General features: G+C 44.5%; 1 protein-coding gene across 2 annotated transcripts in view; it reads left to right on the top strand.

Annotated features, from left to right (window-relative positions):
* RIMS4 (regulating synaptic membrane exocytosis 4) overlaps positions 1 to 25,089 on the top strand; it is a 52,891-nt gene that overhangs the window by 9,252 nt on the left and 18,550 nt on the right. The window lies entirely within an intron of this gene.

The following is a 25,089-nucleotide window of genomic DNA, read 5'->3' as shown; positions in this document are numbered from 1 at the left end:
GCTGTGATGTAGACCCCAGCAGACAAAGCACCTTGAATACTACACCGTTTTGTGGATTATTTTGGCGGCTGGAGGAGGAAAGCTCTCATGGATGAAGTGAAGCATCCTTGAAATTCTTTGCTTTCACTTTATCTGACGTGGCTTATTTTCAGGCTTCTCGTTGCCCCATCTTGCAGTGCTGTGTTCAAGGCACCGTTGAGGTGTCATTGGTAATTAATAGCTGGAAAGAAGATAATTGTGGTTAACAGCACTTTTTTTTTTTACATTGGTGATGGCTCAGATTTAAGAGGTGACACTGACTCATGGCACTGGTGGTTGTGTCCCTCTCTGGAGCTGGCCATCCTCTTCAGTGCAGCAGCTCAGCTGTTGATCTGACTGGTGGGATGACCCACCGTGGGAAGGAAACAGCAGCATCACCCATGGACACCGGAGTGTGTGAGCACAGGCTTCCTCTCCCTTGGCTCCGTGGACCAGACTGACGACTTCCCAGTGGTGACAGCTTCCCAGCGGTGTGGGACTGGTGCCAGCTGCCCACCGGCAGTGTCCGTATTTACAGTTAGCAGGGAATGTGTCCTACCATGTGGTTGGAAAACATGTTAGTTGTGTTGCAGCCAAGATGTCTAAGAAGATTAAGATTTTTTTTTTGTTGGAAATCTAGCTCCCTGTTTAGCACTTCTCGGCATCCTGGAAGGGTTGTGTGGGTGGGTGTTTTTTTTCTTTTATTTTTACTATTTACCTTTCCTTTCTTGTATTTGTGACATCACGGTGCTACTGAAAAGTTAAGAGAATGTGATTCAGGATTTTAAGGTTGCTGCTTTATATCCATATTTGGGTTTTAATCACATCGTCAGGAAGATAAATGAGAAGGCTTTTCCTCTTTCTGATGCCTGTTAGACTTCCAGCTGTTGTAGCCTGTTTGCTTCTGGATGGTGGTATCATGACAAATCCTCTCTGGTAGCTCACTTTTCTCTCTCCTGTTCAGCACATGCTGTCATCCTGCTTCGTTCCATGAAATCTCACCAGTGGCCCCTGGGATTAGAGCAATTGCTCTGCAGCAGGTCTGCAGAGCACTTCCACCTTTTTAGTATCACAGAATGATTTGGGTCAGGAGGGATCCTAAAGATCATCCACTTCCACCCCACTGCTGGTTGATCCCTGTACCTTGTGAATCACAGAGCCCACAGCTGCATCCCCTCCAGATATGGGATTTTTGTTTCAATATAAGGAGACAGCAGAAGTTAGGTGCTGTAACTCGATGTGCCTTGAGATAAAAACAAGCTTGCTGCGATGACAATTGTTTTGACAACAAGAGTCTGTGCTTGTTTGAAATATAAAATATGCAAAGTTGGGCATTTTCAAAAATGCCTGGGAGTTTTGGTCTCTAGTATTTGTTGGAAGTGAATGGGGTTTGATGCTGTACTTGCCTTCAGCGGTTCAGAAAGTCACCCTGCAGCCCTGCAAGCGTGGAGCTGAGACCCTGCTGGTCGTGCACAGGCAGCTCGAGCAGAGGAGCAGGCTCTGCCTTGGATTCTACGATTCCAGTAAGTGGATGAAGAAACATTGAAGCGCTGGTCTGGAAAGCAGGGCAAGCAATGCTGAAAGAAGGCGTGCAGGCCAGTGCTCAGCCTGGCAGACGGTGCGTATTAAATCAGGATGATTTATGGACCTGTGTCTGTTAAAAGCTTCCTCGTGCACTTTAGAAAGTGGAGCTGCCAGATTGGTCAAAATCCAATACCCAGACAGTTTGAATTGGCTGCTGGCTGCAGTAATAACCGTGGCGAAGCTCTAACAGCCGTTTCATGCAGGCTTTGCAGGCTGCCACGTCGTTGCTGCTTCTCAGAAAACAGACAGTGTCAAAATGTTACGCGGTATGAGGACATTTCCATGGTAACGTTAGCATCCCATGACACTCTCTCTTGTTCTGTGGTGTCGGAGCATGCTGGCGTCGTTGCACTTTCTTCCTCCATCTGGGGCCTTTAGGAATGCTGTGGTACTGATCCTACGGATTTTTTTCAGTGACTGCTTGCAGTTATGGGGCTGAGGGTGGAAGAGCTGCTCTCTGCGTGCTTAGAGGTGTCTTAAATCATAGAATCATAGAATAACCAGGTTGGAAAAGACCCACCGGATCATCAAGTCCAACCATTCCCATCAATCACTAAACCATGTCCCCCAGCACCTCTTCCACCCGTCCCTTAAACCCCTCCAGGGAAGGTGACTCAACCCCCTCCCTGGGCAGCCTGTTCCAGTGCCCAATGACCCTTTCTGGGAAAAATTTTTTCCTAATGTCCAGCCTGAACCTCCCCTGGTGGAGCTTGAGGCCATTCCCTCTCGTCCTGTCCCCTGTCCCTTGGGAGAAGAGCCCAGCTCCCTCCTCTCCACAACGTCCTTTCAGGTAGTTGTAGAGAGCAATGAGGTCTCCCCTCAGCCTCCTCTTCTCCAGGCTAAACACCCCCAGCTCTCTCAGCCGTTCCTCATAAGGCCTGTTCTCCAGCCCCCTCACCAGCTTTGTTGCTCTCCTCTGGACTCGCTCCAGAGCCTCAACATCCTTCTTGTGGTGAGGGGCCCAGAACTGAACACAGGATTCGAGGAGCGGTCTCCCCAGTGCCGAGTACAGAGGGAGAAGAACCTCCCTGGACATGCTGGTCACGCCGTTTCTGATCCAAGCCAAGATGCCATTGGCCTTCTTGGCCACCTGGGCCACTGCTGGCTCATGTTCAGTCGCTGTCAACCAACACCCCCAGGTCCTTCTCCTCCAGGTGGGTTTCCAGCCAGACTTCTAGTCTGTAGCTGCACAGGGTTGTTGTGCCCCAAGTGCAGGACCCAGCATTTGGCCTTGTTAAACCTCCTGCCATTGGTCTCAGCCCAGCGGTCCAGCCTGTTCAGACCCCTTTGGAGCCTCCTGACCCTCCAGCAGATCAACACTTCCACCCAGCTTAGTGTCCTCTGCAAACTTGCTAAGGGTGCACTCAGTGCCTTCATCCAGGTCATTGATAAAGACATTGAACAGGGCTGGACCCAGCACTGAGCTCTGGGGAACCCCACTTGTCACTGGCCTCCAGCTGGAGTTAACTCCATCTCCCACCACTCTCTGGGCCTTCCAGCCAACCAGTTTCCCCCCCAGGAGAGTGTGCGCCTGGCCAGGCCAGAGGCTGACAGTTTCCTAAGCAGAATGCTGGGAGAAACTGTGTCAAAGGCTTTACTGAAGTCCAGGAAGATCCATCCATAGCCTTTCCCTCATCCAGCAGACAAGTCTCTTTGTCATAGAAGGCAATCAGGTTAGTTTGGCAAGACCTGCCTTTTGTGAACCCATGTTGACTGGGCCTGATTACCCAGTTCTCCTGCATGTGCTTCATGATCGCACTCAAGATCACCTGCTCCATGACTTTCCCTGGCACTGAGGTCAGACGTAAGGCAGTAAGGCAGGTATTCCTACAGGTCTTTGTGTAGTCTCACTTGTGGCTCTCTCCTGGTTTTATTTGAGTCTTGCTCAGTGATTTTGACCTATAAATGTCAGTAATCTACACTGCATCTACATTATCCTGCTAGGATTCTCAGACTTCCCGTGTGGTTTTTTCTCCTTCTTTTTCCTGTGTTTCTGTATTTCTACTAGGTGATGTTTTCCCAAATTAGCATCATGTTTTTTTTCTCACTGTGGAGGCAACACATGTTTATTGGCTCACTTCCCTTGACATAGAGAAAGCTGTTCTCTGTTTTATTGATAAGCTAGAGCTTTGGCAAGAAATAATAAAGGTAAAGATGTTTTCTATATGACAGCCAATGACCCTTCCACCATGGCACGTTTGTCACTTCTGCTCAGTACTTCGTAAGAGCAGTAGAGAGATCTTGGGTTAGTTATTGTGCACGTGTAGATTCTGAAAATTGACTGCAATCAACTAACAGTTTGCCTGCCCAAAATGCATAAGCTACGGGAGCGCAAACTAGGTATGTGAGTGCACAGCAAGGCTGCATCTCACCCAACGGTGCTGTAAAGGTTCACGTATGGTAAAACTCCAGCTTGTGATTTTTAACATCTTCTCTAAAGTATTTCCCTTGATGGGACTGAGAGGATAAGTGGGAGACTTGAGAAGGAACAGGGTAGTAATAAGGGAAGGAGCAGAACCTGACTTTTGATCATATCTGTTCCTCAGGGCCCACTTCTGGACTGCTTCACAACAATAATTCCCAGCTTTCCCGTTTTGCCCAGGGCTCCGCTTTGAGCTATGCCAGAGTCCCAAGTTATCTTTCTATAAACTCGCTTTTCATCTGCTTCCACTAATTCGTAGCTTCTCTAGTAATCTGTTCCTGTGACCTGTCTGCTCTGTGTCTGCACAAACACTCTGACTGCTCCTGGACAGGAGACAGCCGCTTCCTCCTAAACTCCAATTTTCCCAACACCCAAGCCAAGTGCCTCTAAACCTGGCATCGTGTCGGCCCTATTTCAATATTGTTCTATTTCTGTCTCAGTACTGCCTGGCGCACCTTCTAGAGAGCTTTATGAAATATTGCATGGTCGGTTGAGGTGAAATTTGGCTTGCTGCTCTAGGAATAATACCAGGGAAATTATCCACAGTTCATTTTAGTTGGTGAATTTGCCTCTCTGTTCTCCCAGCCATCTGCTCCAGAGAGACAGCAAGCTTGTAGGACAGATTATGAAAATCAGGAAGTCTTATTTTGGGCCATAATTTTGTTTAGTTTCCTGAAATCTAGGCTGTTGGTTTCCTTAAACACCTTTCTGCTAGAGCCCTAGGACTGGGTTTCTAAAGGTCAGGTTGTTAACTGAGTGAAAAATGTTTAGGGGGGAAGTGAATCCTGAAGGCATGACAGCATGATGACCTGAAAATGTTTCACTGATGAAAATTTTCATTAATAATTTCCAAGTTTTCTGTCAGTTTTGCTAAGAATCTGCTTTTATGCGTGGGTTGACCTGTGTGAAAGTGTTCTGTGAGTATCAGTAATGCAGGTTCAAGCAGCATTTGGCCTCTGATACTCGGTAAATGGTTTGGAAACTGGGTTTTGCCTGATCTAATGCTAAACTACCGTCTCAGGAAAGATTCTCAGCCTTTTATTTCACTTTGTAAGAAGGGGAGGAATGCTTTAACGTCTTGGTATGGGTACATCTCACAACGTTTAGACATTGTAAAAGACTTAGTGACCTGCTTTCTTAAACTCTTATAGTCGTCAGATTTGAGAGTAAATTGCAGTCAAAAGTGAACATTTTAAAACTTGCTGATATAAGTGGTCTAATAATTGCCCTGTTTTTCCCCTTGATATTCCTGTGCTTATCTCTTCAGACCTGCAGGTGTTCAGTCCACTAAGGCTGCAGTGCAGGGAGGGGAAAAGAGCTGCAAAACTAGGACAGACTTGGATTATATTTAACAGTGTTCTATTTCGACTTGACAACCAGCTATCGAACACCTACAAGTTTGCAACTGTGATTCACTCGGAAGCTGGCATAACTGATGTCACGTTGTATTAATAGCTACAGAATTGTAACTGCTTTTAGCAATGAGATTCATTAACAGTTTCTACAAACACAGTGACAATGGGTTGAAAACTTGAAAATATTAGGTGGATATAAAAATGGATTGTGCCATAAAGGACTCCCTGTGCTGCCAAATGTGTTTACAGCAAGTTCTTGCAGGTGTTATGCATAATGATTCCTCTTCATCACTTTCAGTAGGTCTTACTGATAGCAAAAGGTGTTTGAGGACTGATCACACTCTAAATTAATTAGAAGCTCCTGATCTAATGGGATTACATGATGTGAATGTACTTTGGAGTTACTGTGTCCACAGTGTTTTTCTTGGCAAGTGGAGGCTGTCCAACCAATTCCTTCATAGGGCTGAAGTTGTTTTTGGAGATGTTTGGTCCTTCACTTGTTTTAGTTGAATACTTTGGCTTCAGCGGTAAGTGTTGTAATAATGGTACTCTCCAAGTTGTACTATGTGGATTGACTTCAGCTCCCCTTTGAGCTTTGCGTGCTTTCCTCAGTGTGAGCTGCTAGCCATCTCCAAGGAGACTGGCACAGAGGAGATGGACGTGTTCATTTTTTCCTATGGTCTTCTGTGAAGATACTGAATTAGTAGCTAATGATGGTCCTCACCAGCCTGTTATCTGTCCTCCGGGGTGAATGAGTCAGTTACTCTTCCAGGCTCTTGGTAAAATCATCTCTGCATTATGTATGTGCAGTTTTGGAGGTTTGCATCACCGGTCAAGACATTGTTGTAGAAGTGAAATGAAAACTGAGATTCAAGAGAGGAAGTGTTCAGGGATGGCGTTGGCTACATGTTGAGTTGTGCAGTCAAACTTGTCGTTGGGAGTGAGTTTGTGGATGTGTACATTTGGGCAGAGATTTCCAGTGCTCTATTTACCTCTGAGAGCCAGTTCATTGCTCCTTACAGCAGTCAGTCATCTGCTTCCCTTGGTTCCTTCTTTCTCTTCCCTTTGGCCACAAATAACTCAGTTGTGTTTAAGTTTTCAGGTAATATCTGTTCTGTTTCATTCATCTATCACCCATTTTTGGTGTCATTCATTCAGATGTGACTTTGTTCTTGCTGGCCTGCACCTCTTAGACTGGCCTCGTGTGCTGATGAAGCATCTCCTGGGACTGGCAGGAATAACTGGCTCAGGGTGCAGCAACATTGCAAGTTTCCTTTGAAAATGGTGTTGTCTGACAAAGGAGCAAAAATCCTTATTTTGAGAAGATGGAAATCCTAGGCGTTATTTTTTTTCCCCTTTCTAATTGGTTTTTTTACAAGTATAGAAACCTTCTTTTCAGGTACACCACCAAATGGTCCTTCACCCTTGCTGCCCCGGAGTTATAAGCAGCTGTCCAGATAATTCAGTACATTTGATCATCTTCCAGTCACACTGTTTATATTTTGAATATCACAATAACAAATGATTCATGGGGTGTATAACGCAGCAAGTGATCAAACCACCTCTGGCTCGACGAAGCAGCCTATGACAGTGAAGGAGTGTAATTAGCAAGACACATAGGATGGGATTGAAAAAGATGTGAAAATAAGCAGAAGGATTTGAAAAGGATTAGGAGAGTAAATGACAAACCAGTAGTTAAACGGTGCATGATTAATGACTGTAGAAGTAAAAGGTTGACTAAATATTGTGACTCTGTAATGGTTGCCCCAAAGTAATAGGAAACAGTTTGTTCAGAAGACTCCAGAAGTGATTTATATTGACACGTGTGCTGGCTCTGTGCTTCTTAGACTTGGCTTTGGTCAAGCTAAACATCCCCTGAAATGATTTCCTGCTTGACTTGATGACACAAGGTTCATCTTCCATCTTTAAAATATCAAAAAGGAAATGCTGTGAGAGAATTTATTCCTCTTCTGCACCTTGGTACGGGTGAGGGTATTGAAACCATCTGGAGTCACATAGGCAATTGGTGGCTCTTTCATATTAAGGGAAATCATATCTGTACTGGAACTGTTTACCTTAGTGCTACAGAACTGGTTTGTGTATGCAAAAGGAATCTGAAGAAGGTGCAGCTTCCACAGTGTTTACTCCGAGTTTTCTTTTTTCTGTGCTATCTGTGTGTCTGCTGGTTTAGGATCAGTATTTGCATTGCTCCTGGCCATGTTCTGCCTCTAAGTCTGAGCCTACAGCCATTCTCAGATCTGCTCTCTTGTGTCTTAGAGGAAACAAAGTTATATATTAATGTGTTTTTAAGTTCACGATTTATCTTGAACTGACAAAAGCCAACAGAAGTGAAAGTGCCACCCTCATACTGAGATGCTTTGACCAAAGATTTGTGGTTGACGTAATTTTTTGATTGGGAGAATTGAAGCAGAGCTGGATAGGGAGATTTTGAATGCAACTGAGAGCATGGTTTTGGCTGCTGTGAAGAACGTTTGTGATATGGAGTCTCAGCGAAATTAATCTGTAACCTTTGATTTGTGGTGTGTGTGCTTCCCAGAGGGCAGGGAGCTATGGAGGACGACTACTCTCCATTCCTTTCTTCAAAGGACACAGCCAACATTGGAGGAAGCAGTTTCTCTGACTTGGTTTGTTTTTTAAACAGAATCGCATCACTGTCAAAAATAACATTTTTCCTGTTACTGTTTATTTTTGAGGAAGGAGTTGGACATAAGTAATGGCGTGCAATTGTTAGAAGTTTCTTGAGCTCCACTTCTGTTTCCCTGCAGAAAATTTGCAGGTGAGAAATTCCTCCCAGTTTCTTTGGGGCATTTGTTGGGAAAAAAGAGAAAAACTTTTTCAAATAGGTGAATATGGCTATAAAATCACAGAAATTGGAATAATGCGTGAGTGGGAAGGGAAACAGATTTAGGACTCTAAACTGACTCATTTTTGGAAGTCTGCATTTCAATTGTGCTCCTCCCCGCCTTTTAAGGACTGTTGCAGGCACAGCTGAACTAATTGCTCCTCTCCTTCCCAGCCACCCCCACTGGGGCTCTGCCGTCATCCACAGCCTCTTCGGATGTGCAGGCTGTGATGTGGACATTAGCTGGAGCATCTGTCCTTGCTGGTCACCTCGCTCTTGCTTCTTGTGGCAGATAAGAAGCTGAACTGTAGCAGGCATTCCCTTCCGTGGGGACATCAATTTGATTCTTTCTTCTGTCCATGGGTGCTACTTTCCATGAGACTTTGGGAATATGTTGCCTCTGAACCCAGACCTCTCAGTCCAGCGTAGTTCAAAGTTCAGAAGTTATGGAGGATGGAAAAAGAGGAGATGCCAGTCTGGTTTGCAGAGGCAGCTCTGTTGAAAAGGTTCTCTGTGCTCCTGGGTTGTATGCTTAGAGCTGCAAAGGTGTTTAGACACCTGAAGAGACCCCAGAACTTTGGAAAGTACTTCATGAGCCAATTCCCACCAATCTAGTATTTATGTTGTCAGGAGACTAGACGTCTTTGAGAGTTTACCTTTACTTGGAAGTGATGAGGGGCTGGGGGATGTTCTGTGTGCAGGCAGCCAGTGCCCACCTTCCTGAGGGACACGAGGGGCTGTGGGCAGATTGAGCCCTCCTCACTCACCGTGGTGGGAATCCTGCAGTCTCCTGCAGGCTGTGGGATCAGACAGCTCCAGACTCTTTGCAGTCAGAGGTGTGAAGTGCAAATAGTCTGAAGCTGCAGTTGATAGTCAGCTCTCAATAAAATGTCTGCAGTGAATTTCATCTTGTCAGTGAAGTTATTAGAAGTGTGTATTAAGAATCTGATGATCTTCAAAGAGAAAGCCATCTGTATGGAATGTATCAGCATGAAACGTATTCCAAACAAACGACAGTATGAGAAATGGATTTATATTAAACACGGCTTTATCATTGGGGTCTTTGAATACAGTTGTGTGTGTTTGTTGGTCGCAGATGTGGAAGAAAAGAGATTTTATTTAATGCAACTGCTGTTTTATATTTGTAATGTTTTCAATAGAAAAATACTCTGTGCAAAGTCCTTTCAATTTTAGCAGGTAGGATTTAGAAGATTTCAGTTCTCTCCTGGATACCTATGACCGTGCTGCATTACAGCTGTCCTAGTGCTTTATCACAGCAAAGTGGCACCAAGGGTAGCGCTAAGCACAGATTGCAAATGCAAGCACATATTGGGTGACCAACACACCATTTCCCTGTCACTGTTCCCAGAGGGACAGTGTGGTTGGTAGGTTGGGCATTTGGGAGTTGGCGATCCTGAACTTTAACCTTGTTCTGTCTGTCAGTGTCCCTTCCTCATCTTCCTCTGTCTTTCTCATCATCTCACTCATGTGTCTCTGTCTCTCTTGCTGTAGAAGAACTTCAGATCATGCTTTCTTTGTTTCATAAGTGGATTGTGATTCTTAATTAGATAAAGTTTGTAGAGCAGCATACAAAACCTGCCAAGGGTTACAGTCCTCCCTGGTATTATTAGAGCTGGGCAAATGCTGCCAGAAGGTATTGATTACTTGGTAAAAATAAACCCTTCCAACTTCTTCGGTCTTTATTCATTACAGCTTTCATCTCTGCATCCTGCAAACATTTCAGAGGGAGGATTTGTTTCCTGGAAGATCAAACGAAAATTTTGAGGACTACTGGTGCTAATTTGTAGCCTCCTGTGTGGGTGACATCGGAGGAATTTATGCAGTGCTCTGGAAAGTCTTTCTAGGCTTTAAATCCACTTGGATCCTGGAACTGTTGCGTGAACAGTGTCCAGGTGGTCAGGTAGGGATAGCACATCAAGTATCATAAATAACCAAGTATCATAAATATCACCAAGTTGGAAAAGACCCACCGGATCATTGAGTCCAACCATTCCCATCAATCACTAAACCATGTCCCTCAGCGCCTCGTCCACCCGTCCCTTAAACCCCTCCAGGGAAGGCGACTCAACCCCCTCCCTGGGCAGCCTCTGACAGTGCCCAGTGACCCTTTCTGTGAAAATTTTTTTCCTGATGTTCAGCCTGAACCTCCCCTGGTGGAACTTGAGGCCGTTCCCTCTTGTCCTGTCCCCTGTCACTTGGGAGAAGAGCCCAGCTCCCTCCTCTCCACAACCTCCTTTCAGGTAGTTGTAGAGAGCAATGAGGTCTCCCCTCAGCCTCCTCTTCTCCAGGCTAAACACCCCCAGCTCTCTCAGCCGTTCCTCATAAGGCCTGTTCTCCAGCCCCTTCACCAGCTTCGTTGCTCTTCTCTGGACTCGCTCCAGAGCCTCAACATCCTTCTTGTGGTGAGGGGCCCAGAACTGAACACAGGATTCGAGGAGCGGTCTCACCAGTGCTGAGAATATACTTGTATATACTTCCTAAAGATGACATTTTGATTTGTTTAGTGACCTTTGTTGGCGAGCTGAGTACAGGCTGCGGCTTGCGATGCATGGCGGGTGCTGTTGGGAGAGCTGTGGCTGACTAGTGGGAAAGGCTTGCTGTGTTTTCTAGTTCGTCTCACAGTGATGGTGTACAGCTTCTCTCCTACCTCACTGTGGAAAACAAAATGTCACACTTTGAATTCATTAAGCAGCTGTGTAAAGTAGGGGGAGGGCTGTTGAAAGGGAAAGCTGTTATGTACAATAACAAAATACAAGGAGAAGAGTCACAACTCTGTAGCAGAGAATCCACAAAGAAGAGAAATCGTGTAACATTTGGGAGAGCCGAGTCATGCTTGGTAAAGTGACATTTCAAAGGAGATTGGATATAACAGGAGGACACTTCAAACAGCATCTGGCTTGCAGCATACTAGAAGGATGCACTTAGGCATTCGTGGATCCCAAAACCTAAAATTTAGTAGCGACTTCAAAATCAATGGCTTACTCTGACTGACATGTGCAGTCAGAGCAGAAGGAAAGCATAAGGTTTTTCTCCAAATCAGGCCAAGGACAAAGCACAGGCCTCCAAACATCTGCATTTGCTGTGATCTAGAAACTGCTTCAGCAGGGAGATGGAGGCCAGGCTTCGGTGGAGACAGCAAAGTGCTTTCTGTGCCACTGTCAGAGTTGCAAATGGATACGCTTTGGATGTCCTGAGTCCCCCTTGTGCTCATTTTCTGCTATTATTCCAATCGTAAAGCTTCTTTGAATGAATAGTTGGCTAAATAGGAAGTTTTTAAGCAAATGTCAGTGACTGCACTTAGTGAGAGTCACACAACAGCCCAAGAACTGACCTGTCATGAAGCAAAGGGCACGTCTTGTCCAAGTCAGGGACAGGACGAGAGGGAATGGCCTCAAGCTCTGCCAGGGGAGGTTCAGGCTGGACATCAGGAAAAAATATTTCACACAAAGGGTCATTGGGCAGTGGAACAGACTGCCCAGGGAGGGGTTTGAGTCACCTTCCCTGAAGGTGTTTAAAAGAAGGGTGGACGAGGTGCTGAGGGACATGGTTTAGTGTTTGATAGGAATGGTTGGACTCAATGATCCAGTGGGTCCGTTACAACCATATGATTCTAAGTCACCCATTAGTGCATGAAGGTCTCATGCTGGCCTGGTTGCCAACCTGCTTGCTTGGGAGCAGAACACCCTCTGGGTGCACCACTCAATGTTTCTCACTGGTAGTATCAACTGCGCTTGTTTTGTTTTACACAAAATGGCTTGTTTTGTTTTAAAACTCAGGACAATTCATGAGTGAAGGAAGGGCAAGAATGATCAACAGGTCCTATCAACTCATTCCTCCATGCTAGTTGCTTAGATTTCCTCTAGAAGTAATTAAGATGTGAGAAACTATTCTGGCTGTGTGATGCATGAAGTATGGGCGAAATGGCTTTAAAAAAGAAAAAAAAAAGCAAATGGCAGAATTAATGTGTAGCTGTGTGGGTACATACCAGTGAAAGGGAAGAATGGGACCAGTGCTGAGAAGTGGCGAAGAGGTTTCTATTATTGAAATGTGCCATAACCCATCAGTAACTTGGAGATGGAAGAAGAGCAGTGGGACATGGAACAGTAAAGACCTCACAGTACTATTTTAATGGAGCTATTTGTGTGTAGTTACCCATTTGAGGAGACCATTGAGTACGGGTTTGATGCTGGTGCTGCTGTGCAAGTTCTCGTGTGGGCATTGCACCATCTTCCCTGATGGTCCAGGCACGTGTAGGGTTAGACATGAGCATGTTGAGTGCGTGAGTAGGAGCAGATGCTCTGCAGGAGGACAGGGTCTGCTTGGGTGAGCTGGGCATAGGTGGAGCAGGGAGACCATGCTGGACATCCAGTAAACCTATCACACAAGCTATAGAGGAGGAAAACTTGGAAGCAGCTTAGGAAGTGACTGGGAGACTGCTGCAAGGTGAGAACTGCAATCAATTGCTGATTGATGAGAAGCTTGACGTGACCTGGCAATGTGTACTTGCAGCCCAGAAGGCCAACCATTTCCTGGCCTTATGAGTGGCCACCTCGTAACCCTGCGAGTAGTAGCTGCCTAGATTTATTAGGATGCTTCTTCAGGACGCTGGCCCAGCCTCCACTGACTCATGGCTTCGGGTTCTTCCTCTACTCCTGGCATGTTTTTTTGTCATTAATTTTGTCTGGCTGTTTTTTGATTCCTTGTTAACACCCAGCAGCACCACAAAGTCCTGGAGTGAGGAGGCACCAGCTCCTTGGCAGTATCCATTGCTCCTCTCACCTCATTAGCATGTCTTCTAAATTGTTGGCATGATGAGTTCTTGGCTGTGGGTTGCCACAGAGCAGACCCTAATTTTAGCACATTATGCTGGTTTAATGGCAGTAATAGAAAGTTAATTTATAGGCAAGAACAAATTGCCTTTTTTTATGGGGAGGAGGATAATTCCTCCCATGTGTTACATTATTAAATTTGTAATCTTCATTTCTAATGCTTTTCAAAAGTGAATATTAACAGAATCTAAAATACAGATCTTAAATTTATGAGCTGCGTTTTTTTTCCCCAAACTCTTCAAGTTCTGTAATTTGTCTTTAAAGATGAACTTCAGCAAGGCATTTTTTTTTTTAACTTAATGAATTAAAATCCCTTACTCACTACCTATCTCTGGACAAGCTTATAGACTCCAAAGATCCTTACATTTTAAATAGCAATAATGGATATCTATTTCCATCTTTGCTGAGTGCTGAGTTCTGGATTCAGTTTTACTCCCTAGCGATAAAAGATACCAGAGAGAAAAAAAATGACACATTTTCATATGCCATTTGCTAGCGAGGAGGCTGTTGTGATGCTCTTTTTTGTTGCCAGGGAAACGGAGCCCTGAACTTGTGTCTCTGCAGGGAGGAGGAAAGGACGTTATTTCACTCCCAAGTTTCCTTCATAATTTTGGTTTCTAACTGGGAACTGTGACCGAGTTGGGACTGAGGATCCCCCTCTGAAGTTCACTCTCAGAATTGTGCGTCTTGCCTCCTTGCATTTGTTTCCACGTCAAAATGCATGTGCAGGTTGGAGCTCTGCCTTTGTACTGGTACCGTGGGGTAGGTGGCCGTGCACATGCATGACCTGTTGTACGCAGCGGTGTGAAACGGGGTGCTCGGTGATGGAAGGGGATTGTGCTGCATCTGAAACAAACTGCTCTGACCTTGCAGTACCATCTGGAGAAATCCCAAGGCCTCCTTATGGTCTGAAAGCATGAGAATAGCAATGTAAAGGTTAACTGCAGGTGTAAAAAGGAAGCAAGTGCAGATACAGGTTAATACACAGTGTCCTCTTCTGACCTTGTTTCAATACTGCTGGTCAGTAGTTGCCTGTGCATCTTATGAAGGGGTTCCTATCAAACATTTTTTTTCTTTTAATTATGTTAAAACTAATTTTTTCACTACTAAATAAATATCCATGCTCCTCTGCAATGCATGTTTGATCTTCCTGAACTGGCAGCAATGTCTGCAATACTGGTGTTGGCCATCTCTCAAGTTCATGTTTCTCTTTTATTCTTTTATCAGTTCTTTTTTTCTGCTCTCATTACAGAGAGACAGAAATCAGCAAGATGCTCTAAAGCATTTTGTTCGTCCTTACTCCTCCTACAAAATATATTTAGAAGTATTTGGCACAAATCATGGGATTCTGGTGAACTTGCTGCCATGTCATGGGGCAATCGTGCTACAAACAGCCACCTGCTTTTAATGAAGCTGTGCTGGTGTGTGGCTGTTCAACACTGTAAGTGATTAACAAAAATTCCATTCAGTACACTATAGAACACTGTAGTGTGTCTCTTCTTGACAAAGGACTGATTCTTCCTGCATCTAATGGATGGTAATTGAGGAAATTAGATCTTGCTATTGTTCCTAAAACATATTAATCTGCTCCATTGATGGCTTTTTTTTCACTAATCCTCAGTAATCTTCAGACAGGCATGATATTGTGGTTGGTTTCCCATGTTTTCCAGTATCTTTCAGCATAGATGAAGATGCTATCTCCATTTTCCAGCTCTGGCCAAAGGGCACTTTTTTTTTCCTCTATTGGAAGCTCAATATTCTGCTTGTACAAATGGTGAACTGAATTTCCCAATGGACTTCAAACAATTGGGGTGTGTTTATATCCGCACACTGCTTTTGTGCATGCTGAAGACGGGTGTAGAAGGAGGCAGTTACCTGTCTGCCGTGCTCGCCTGTGGAAGAGTTCATCCCTCGGGTGAGAGCCTGTGTGCATCTCTTTGGGATTCAGGCTGTGCAAATTTTGCTTGAATGTGTTTGGGGCCTTTTGTTAGGACACTGCTAGTTAAACTTCAGCACCTCTGTTTTAGTATTGGATGGCGTTTTCTGTGTTTAATGGCTTGACTTCTCACCAGTTGAAGACACTCCTGGTGTGTGCTTGGCAGGGCTGTTTGCTGTGAGGTGAAACCCAGAGCTTTGACCGCTTTGATTTACGTGTCACCATTAATCACTTTCTATTGTAAGGTACTGCTGCAGCATGATGGCTGGTCCTCTCCTGCTTTTGAGCATTGAAGCCTGACCCTCTCCTCCAGCTGTCCAGAGATGCCTGCAGCCTAATTCTCACAATCATGAATGGCAGGGTGCTCTCATTTCACTCCGCCCACACAGAACTAGGCACTTGAGCTGTATTAAAGTGATCCCAGATCCTGACAAGGACTCTGTAGGAGAGAACTGTTTGAGTGCAGAGGATCTGTTTGCAAGAGCAGAGCTCTCGTTCGTGGGTTGGAAGAGTCAGTGAGCGAGTTTGGCTGCTGCTGTGCCAGACCCTCTCTGCCTGCCAGAAAGCACTGGGCTCTTCCCCAGGTTTCTGGGAAACACAGTCACCATCCGCACTTGCTCCATCAGCATCGTAGGCGTGCTGCGAGCAGAGGTCTTCATGCTGTTCCACATACCTCTGGGAAAGAAAATAGTTCCCTTTGATGCACTTGTGGTGGGATGCGGTCTCATGGCCATGGACCTGTCAAAGGGTGTCAGCGTATTTCCAAGCAATGTGTAGAATTAGAGAGGAAAAGTGTACTGGCTTGATGGCTTCAGCTATGCTACAGGTATTCCATGAAAGCAGCTTTGGTGAAGGCTGACATGGATAATTGTATTATCTAGTGGAATTGCCTGGAATTAGAAGCTGAATGCCTGAAATTGCTTGACTCCTCTGGAAACCAGACCATCATCTCCCTTCTCTGCTTCCACAGTGGATCGAATAATTGCTTCCAAATGGACACGAGTTATTAAGCAGTGTGTATAATTAAAGTCAACTCCTTGTGAATTTGATCATTCATTTCCTTAAGGAAAATATGATGAAGTAATTACAACCCAAGCTAAACACAAATCAAATGCTATTCTAAGCGCGGTTCTGCACTGTGATTCTAGCTTATGAATGACTCCAGGGTTCTGTGGCTTCATGCCTGTTAAAGAAATGTAGCTGTGTTTTTAATTGTGTTTATAACAAATGAACAAAAGGTTGCATGAGTCATTCACTGTGCCAAGGCTGTTGCTCGCTCTTTATGTTCACACACATGGTCTTGACAAAGCTGCTTGCTCCTAAAAGAGCATCAATGGGACAGAAGAAAAGGGGAAAGCTTTGTAAATAAATCTGACCTTGTCAGCTCTTTCCCTCAAATTTAATCAGTACCAAAACTAAACTTTACCTGCTCTAGCTGTGAATTTGAGGGAGGCAATTATTTCTTCAGTACAAAAGTCAGAGTCCTGTCCTCACACACTCTCCATCATTCCTATGAATACAGGACGTACTTGTCCAGGGTTGGCCAAATTTAGTGGAGAGGTGGAAGGTGTGAAGACCCTATGATGGCTCTGGGTAGAATGAAAAAATCGAATTGGTGTTCCTGAAAAAAAGGTCTCGTATAACCTCAGCTTAAAAATAATGTTCTGAGTGAAAACAAACCCCCTGGAGCTGAACATTATAAATCCCCTGCATGGAAAGGTTGTGTCAGCTTCTCTGTGGAGCTCTGGTTGTTTCAGGAGGCTCGTGACCTCAGAGACCTCTTTTACAATGCAAGCAACCAAAGCTTGCAAGCAGGATACCTCAGTTATTTTGTCCACTGCTTTTTTTCCCAAGCATTACTGAGTGCTGAGCAGGATGATGGGAATACCAGGAGGTATAGTTGGTGAGCAGACAGGTTCGGGAAGGGCAGGATGGCCTCATGTAAACCCTCCTGGCTTAGCAAAGGGCGCGCAGGTCAGCTCTTCCACGCTCTGCTCTCCCTTCTCTTGCAAGGACGCTTTCTGGCTGCTTTATTCTTGTGAACACACCTCATTTTTATGATCCTCTTGTAAATTGGGAGGTTTTCTACGGCTCAGGCTCATTCATATTTCAGATCCTGAACTTAAGCAACATCCGCAGAGTTATTAATAGTGTGAGATGGACGGCAGAATTGGGACAAAGTGCTCGGGTTCAACTCTCTTGTCATTAAGTAGAGAACCTGACCTGCCCTTCATAACTTAAAATGTTGGTCAGTTGGAGGACTTCCAGCCACAGGGACACAAATGGGCTCCTCCTTGTGAAGAAACAAAGCCCTGGGATGGCCCTAGCAGGTGAACTAGCCACCCAGCTTTAGGCTTTTCATATTTTCCTGGTGTCTAGACCTCCATAGCTGAGAACATTTTATCTTAAAGCACTGCTGATTGTTGGTGCTATGTCTGACATCTCTCTCAGCTTTCTAGGGAATAAATATTCCAATGTAGTACTTGGAATAAAACCAGTTATTTGTAGTTATTAATGGGCTGTGGCTGTGCCAAACCTACCTGGTTTCTGAGCCCATCGGCTAAACTTCCCTCGGCGTATACTCAGATAGCAGAGCCTGATCACAATATCAGAGTTAAGAGGAGTTAAGCTTGTAGAGAGACTTAAACCACCCAAAAGATTGCATCCCCTCATAGCTGTGCAATCAGGATGTGTGTATGTGTACAATGGGGTTTATTGCATTATAAATATCCTAGTAAGATTGTTTTTTATAAAGTCACAGCTCTTGCTCAAGTGCCAAAGCGGCAGAAGATGGAGTCTGTGTTTCATCGCTGAGCTGCTGAAGGAATATGCTGGCAGTGAATTTTCTGTATGCGTGTGGACATCTCACTTAATCAGGCTCTCTGGCAGATTGGAGGAAGAGAAGGGGGCAGCATGTTCCATTTTCTTGTAAAAATAAAACTGCAGAAGCTGTTTAGATCCTGCTGCTGCACGCAAAAGGGAGATATGGAAAGAATTCTGAAGAGTTGGATCTAGCTGCAAAGTAGTTCCTATGAAATACTCTAAAAGAAACAAACGTTTTTGTTAGCGTTATGGCACTGTATCTCTCTTATGGTGAAAAGCTAAACAATTTTTTATAGTAGTCAAAAAATCTGTTTAAAAATCATTGACAGTGGAATACAAATGTTTACCTTTTAGTTTATTGCCTTGCTTTTGTCAGTGAAGGAAAAAAACTGTGTGTTCCTGCCTATGTGTTATTTGCAGAACTTTTTCTTTAGACATTTTTTAAATGAGAATTTTGGCCATTCAATTATTTCATAGAGATGAATTATCAAAAAGGTCAACTTTAAAAATAGTTTCATCGTTTATCTGTTTTTAACCTCAAAAGGAGCAGAAAAAATATATCACACTTTTTGAGTTTAAAATATGAAAATAGATCTCATGAAGATAGGAAGCAAAAGCGATGCTTCACCAGGGCTCCTCCCAACCTACAAGAGTCGATAACATCTTACAGGTATGGAAACCTGCTTAAACACAGACATAGCTGGATTTAAAACAAACTGCAGCTCAGAGCAGCTTGGAGGAGAAAACAGTTGCTGCCTTGGAACGGCTGGGGATCTGGGCTGGGTTGCACGGTTAGGAACTACAGGCAAGCCTCAAAACTGATGTGTGGGGGTTTGGTGCTTCTCCTGCCCACACTGGTGGGGTTGGAGAGGTAGAGAGGGTGGAATGTTTTTCTTCCAGGGTTGTTTTGCTGGGTGGTGGGAGGGAAGGATGGCTGGGAAGCAGAGCAGCGAAACTATGCTCTGGATTTAGCATTTAAGGGAGGAAGAGAAAGGAGGTTATCCTTGTCCTACCTGAGTTAAGCTACTGTTAGGCTTTAATGATACAACTCTGAAGAGTCACAGAGTTTTATGCCATATGCAGCTATGTGATGGGTCACCCCTCTGCATCCAGAGGGAGTTTTCTGCGGTGCATCTTGAGCTCCATGGGTGAAGAAGGGAAGGCAGCCTCTGAGACTGCTGCAAGGTGCCTACTTAGTATAAGTAATGCTATGAGTGAGTTTTGGTCCTCTTTTAATGGTGAAGAGCAAGAAGAAAAATTATGGTTTTGGGGAATGTGCGTGCCTGTGGGCAGGGGTGTGACCAGTGTGGGTGAGGAGAGGCAGAGCTGGATTCTAGGGCAAGAGAGAGCTGGTTTGAGGTAAAATACTATAGTGACCCAGTATCAGTGGGACATGTGGGTGACTATGCCACTGGTGGGAGTTTGGAGGAGGCTTCTCTGTAGGCTGTTAGGGTGTCCTGGCCCTGCTCTGCCTTCAGCTGGGGGCTGTAGCTGTCACGGCAATACAAATACTGCTGATTTTACTATTTTCTGGCTCTTGCAAGAAGAATTGTCTGACTTTTTCCAATCCTTTGGCTGTACGTAATCTGCAGATTAAGAATTAACATGTCGAAATATTTTTTTTCCCATCCCATAGAAGATTTCCTGCTTAATTTGGAAAGGAAGGGTGTGATTTTATTAGTGTCTAAAACTAGGACAAGGGGGACGAAGCAAACAGCCTGATTACTGCCCCTGTTTATCACCAGCCATTTTCTGTTGGATTTTCTGGTGGATTGTTTGTGCTGTGATGATAGTCTGGCATGTTCTGGAGCATAATACAAACTGCTTCTCTTTAGGTGCTCATAATTCACACTCCATTAGGATGTTGATGTAGGGAATACTTGGCAGGATGTCAGAGCTTGCCAGGCATGATGAGATTGAGTTCATCTTATTAAACTGTGTTCTGAAGTGACAATCCAGTATTTATATATATATTTATTATTTTTTCCTTGCAATAGCATCCTCTAAGGAGAGCAGCACGGCTTGGTCTGAACACAGATACCAATGTAAAAGAGCCTGCGATGCCCACCCCGACAGCCGCTCTGCTCAGCATGTGCCAGGCTGTCACAGGTGCTGGATATTCATGCACGGCTGTGGGAAGAGCTTTCTTTTTTTTTTTCCCTTTGAAGCTCAACAGTGGAGTTCTTTTATTCGCCTCAGAATTGATTCATGGCACACAAATCTTACCACACATCTGTAGGGATTCGGCATCTGACTAAACAGAGAGAAATCTCTTAAAACCCATTAGGAACAACAATGCAGAGGCAAAGTTTGAAGCAGAGAAGCTAATGCACTGGCTCTTTTCTCAGAGTATTTTGAAAATAAGAGGTAGGTAAAATGGTCCAGGGCAGCAGCAGAGTCCTGCAGGGTGCTGAGGGTGCTCCCACTGCTGCTTTTGCCCTGTGCCACGGACATGCTGAACACCAGATTGTGTCTTGGGGAACTTCTTTCTAGTCTCAGCACCTGATAATCTCCAGATAGGTGTGTGGTGTTTTTCCTTGTTCATTTTCAGCCCTAAACTAACCTGCATCATCTTTTTTTTTTTTTTTTTTATTGGGGCAAACCCTCATGGAGAAGAAAGCAAGAATCAACTCTTTGTTTCTGACCTGAATAGCAAAGTTTGTGGCTGTGGGAAATGGCAGGGCTTAAGAGACCACATTTGAGCCAAGGATAGAGCAGGCAGATCTGGTGCAAACTGCTGTGTAGCTCAGGGCACATCTCCTTTGTGGGCAGTTGGGTTGTGTCCCCTGGTACCGCTTGGTGCTGGCTGTAGGTGCATTCGGCTGCCACAGATCTTCATCCCCCTCATCCCTGCTTCTACATTGCCTACAACATGCTCTGCAGGGTTCATTGAGTCTGTCAAATAGGTTTTTCTCCATTTCCCTGCTGGGGTTCTCAATTCTCCATGCCTCTTACACGCTGCTTTGTACCTGGACCTCATTTTGGAACAAAGCAGATAATTCACTTGCTGAGGAGCCCAGGTGAGAAGCCAGAGAGCAGAGTGTGCCCAAATCAATACCCTGCAGCGTCTGTGGTTGCAGATCAATACATGCTGCTTGGCTGTGGTAAGAAAAGCAATAGAAATGCAGTCTCTTCACTCAGGCTTGAACTTGTATTTCCTGGAAAATACAAAATCTTGTTTTTTCCAGAACTTTGCATTAGGAGTAAATGCTCCCTAAAAGCAAGCATCCAACTGATTTCCCTTCCTGATTTTCCCCTTGCCTCCCAAGGCAAGTTTGAGAAGGTAGTAACGCAAAGCAGCCTACTCTGCTGGATCCTCAGTGTATGTTGAGTGCTCTGTGTTGGTGCTGCCTGGCTGTGTGCTTTGGGTACCAGCATGTTCCACACTTGGAAGCACTTTGTTAATTTAGGAGCAAAGTTGATTGAGTTGAAATTCATCAATTCCTAATTTCAGGGTTAAATCAATACCAATTAATTCTAAAGTGTGGGAGGGTCCATAGCACATGTATCATGTTGATTTCTTCTGTGTTGGTAGCATCCAGAAAACTGAGTGAACATGGAGGAGAAAAATGAAACCAAACTGAAAAAGAGAAGGAAGGTACCAAGCATCTGGGCTGGGTAGTGAAAAGGGAGGTAGTGAAAGGGGCACGCTCCATCAACTCAGTAAACATCTACTGTGGAGTAATTCTGTGTAGTAGTAATAATTAAATAATCATGACCTTGTGATGAGTTATTACGGTATTCACATAGATTTTTTTTTTTCCAAGACTTGATGGCCTCTGAGCATGGAGAGACCTGCCAGTAGAGAGAGCAAAGTCTTTGAGGAGTCATGGATTAGATGGACATGGAAGGGGACATCAGAAATGGTGACTCTTTTCTTAGGGGAGAGAAGGGACAATGCCACTCTTACTTTTCCTGCCCCCAAGTTTTAAGGCAAATACAGTTTTTGGTGGCAGGCATTTCTGCCACAGGAGTGGCATCATCCCTGAGCAGAGCTGCCTCTCGATGCAGTTGGCAGCTGAAAATATGTTTAAGGAAGGGAACCCTCTAAAGGATGGTCTGTGCTGTGCAGGGCACCTGCACGGTCACCTTACTCCTCTTCATCCATTACTGGGTTATCTGGAGGAAACTTTTGGTTAGTTGGTCTGATATCACTTACTGAATTAGGGGAAACATGATAATGAGATCCGCTTAATAAAGAATAAAATGATGGAGTATAATTAATACCAGTCAAGAAGGACTTAGGGAAAATGGGTCTTGTCAGATATTTTCTTCCTTGAGTTTTAGCAGAAGCTGTTTTCTGGGTAAGTGTGATAAGTATGAAAGGGTTTTGTCCTAGAACACCATGACCCTAAAAAATCTGATAGTGATAAATAGATTAAAAACTTACTTCACATCTCAAGAAGCAGTTATCAAGGAAAAACCTTGGAGGCAGGAGGCTCTTTCGAAAGTATGGTGCTCTTCAGCTTTCTTATTTGATTTGGAGCAAGTGTGAGTTTAAACCTTGCTAAACTCACAGGCAATACACACATTAGCTGGATAGTAAATAATATTTTGTTGGGAGAGTTGTATAGAGCTGTCTGGACTTTTTGCTCTCCAAGTAAAATGTGTTTTCTTACCTATTCCTTAATATAATGTTCTGAAAGGTCGTACCAGCAGGACAGGCAGGGGCTGCATAGCATCCAGGCAAGATGTGGTGTCTTGGGAGATGCAAGCACAAGCAGTGCAGATGAGAGTACAAGCCGATTCTTACCTCTGTACATGTTCTTGCACTAAAATGTGGTCTCCAATGTCACTGTACATGTTCTCAAAACGGAATTTACAACCTTGGGAGGTCATAAAAAAGGTTCAAAGGCAGGAGAACAAAACGCCAGAGCATGAGAAAAATAAAGAGCTCAGTCTGTTTAACTTGTCAAAGCAAATTGAGACATGACTTGATTATGTTGCAGAAGAGTCTTTAGAGCGAGAATACAAAGCAGCCCTTGCAGTGGAGAAGGGCATTAGAAAAAGTGATGTGTGAAAGCTGAAACCAGACAGACTTAAGTTGCATCTCTAAATGTCAGGTAGTAAAATAAACCACACAAGTAAACGGCAGATTCTGCATTTCTCGATATCTTCAAATCTAGTGGGGATAGCTTTGTGGAAGATATTCTTTAGCCAAAGGTGAATTGTTTGGCTGAACAGAGTAAAATCGAAGCGCCTGTCTGCACAGAGAACTTGGCAAAGTATGTGCTGGTCCCTTCTGGTTCTTGGCGCCTGTGAGGTGCTGAGTATCTTCATCCTGGGTATTTGAACAAAAAATCTCTTCCTCCCAAGGTCATGCTAAAGCAGAATCTGCTCTTCAGTTGTGCGTTGCACTGCAGGCTGGACTGGTTGATTAACCTTTGTTGTTTACTGCTAAATTGGAAAAGGTTCGGAGAGTAGATCTGATGACGCTGCAGAAAATATCGATACTACTCTTACTTGTTCTGAATACCACTAACAATTAAATCAAGACAAATGGTTCTGCAAGGCAACACCCACGTAGACATGTGTCATTTACCTTCTTGATTGACAAAGGTGTTGAAGCATAAAGATTTCAGGTAAGAGAGGAGCAACAGTCCCTGTGCAATGCTCCACGCTGGCAAGGCAAGGTTGCTAGTAGGTTACTATTGCTTGTGGAATGTTTTCAGTCTGCAGATGAGTAGGTTTGTCCCTATCTATTTCCTTTCTGTGCTGACCCTTTCCAGGTGTGCTACACCTGGTAGTTACTCCAACCAGTCTGCTGGTAAGGCTGTAGGATACTCTCTGAGAGTAACCTACAGACGCTATCAAAGGATCCACCAAGCTCTACAAGGCTGTTTCACAAGCCTTTGCTTTTATTGATGCCTTTATTGTTATTCTTGCCTGAAGGTTTGGATTTTGAAAGCACATTAAAAATATGTTTTATGTTTGTGTAACTTCCTGATTTGTACAATGTGCTTCTTACATTGCTCTAGGCACACAAACAATACAAACTGTAGTTACTGTTAACCCAGAACGTGCATATTCCATCCTCTCAGCCCATAGGGACATCCGTACGCGTGCTGTACCAGATGTAGGGACAGCAGCTGGTGCACAGCCCTGGGGCCAACACTTTTACCCAGTTGAAAACATCATGATACTGGAGGAAAAGGGAATTTATAGCTGTATGTATAGCAGCATTTTTGTCTTTGCATTTCAGTGTAGGTTTAATTTGTGAAATAGAATAAGAAGCATTTCTGATCTCTTACTGATTTTTTTTTTTTCAAAAGCGCCTCTTCACTCCAAGATCTAAAGGGAAATATTTTAGGTCAGGCAGCTTGCTACACAAATTAACAACGTTCTGTGTATTTTAGGTTCTCACAGATACACTTGTATTTCCAAAGTGGTTGGGAACAACTCATTTTCTTTAATATCTGAGGATCCTGTGCTCTCTAGACTCCATCCCTGGGTCGTTTCTCCACTCAGAAAGCTAGTGGGTTTCTGAGAGCACCGAGGTGTGTTGCCTGTATCCAGGTTAATGGGTGGGTATCTTGAGAGGATTTAGATAATTCTGCTTTGTTCAGAAAACTTGTAGCAGTTGTGTTTCAGGATGAGTGCTGTATGTGGGATGAAATCGAGCTTCCTAACACCAGCTAAAGCAATTAATAGTAATGGTATTCATTACATATTCATTGCATAACGTGGTTTGTTCTGAGAAACAGACTGTTAGAGATGGGGGATGAAAATAGCAGCTGTTAATTTCAGAAGGCTGAGCCTCTGCAGACTGCACCCAGGAGGATCCAGAACCTACTTAATTCCCTTTGCACTGTGGCTGAGGGCGTGTACAGAGGGGAATGGTCCTCTCTGGGATTTTTCCACTACCGGTGCCTTTCCAGTTGCCACCAGGGGATGTTTTGGCCGTGCCCAACTATTCCCTACAGCCCATTTGGGAAGGGTCCTGTCTTCACAGCATCTCTGGTGCATCTTGGCCTTTTCCTCCCCTCTGCACCCTTGGTGCTCACCAGGACCTGCAGCTCTTTGCTGCTTCACACAATCTGAGGCAGCAGCGTGGAATACAAGAAATGTTTTAGGCATGGTCAGGCTGAAACCTCAGCTCTGCTTATGGTTCCTGCTGCTGTGTTCCCGAACCGGGTAGCTCCATGCGTATCCAGCTTGTGTGCCTGTATGCTCAGTGCATAATTAATTGGTACAAATGGTTGCAGCAGGGAGGGTGGTATGTATGTTTTGAGTTTCTG

Source organism: Phaenicophaeus curvirostris, chromosome 18 (genome assembly GCF_032191515.1).
Source record: "Phaenicophaeus curvirostris isolate KB17595 chromosome 18, BPBGC_Pcur_1.0, whole genome shotgun sequence".
NCBI lineage: Eukaryota > Metazoa > Chordata > Aves > Cuculiformes > Cuculidae > Phaenicophaeus > Phaenicophaeus curvirostris.
Note: the sequence above shows the minus strand (reverse complement) of the source record. Positions and strands in the feature narration are given on the sequence as shown.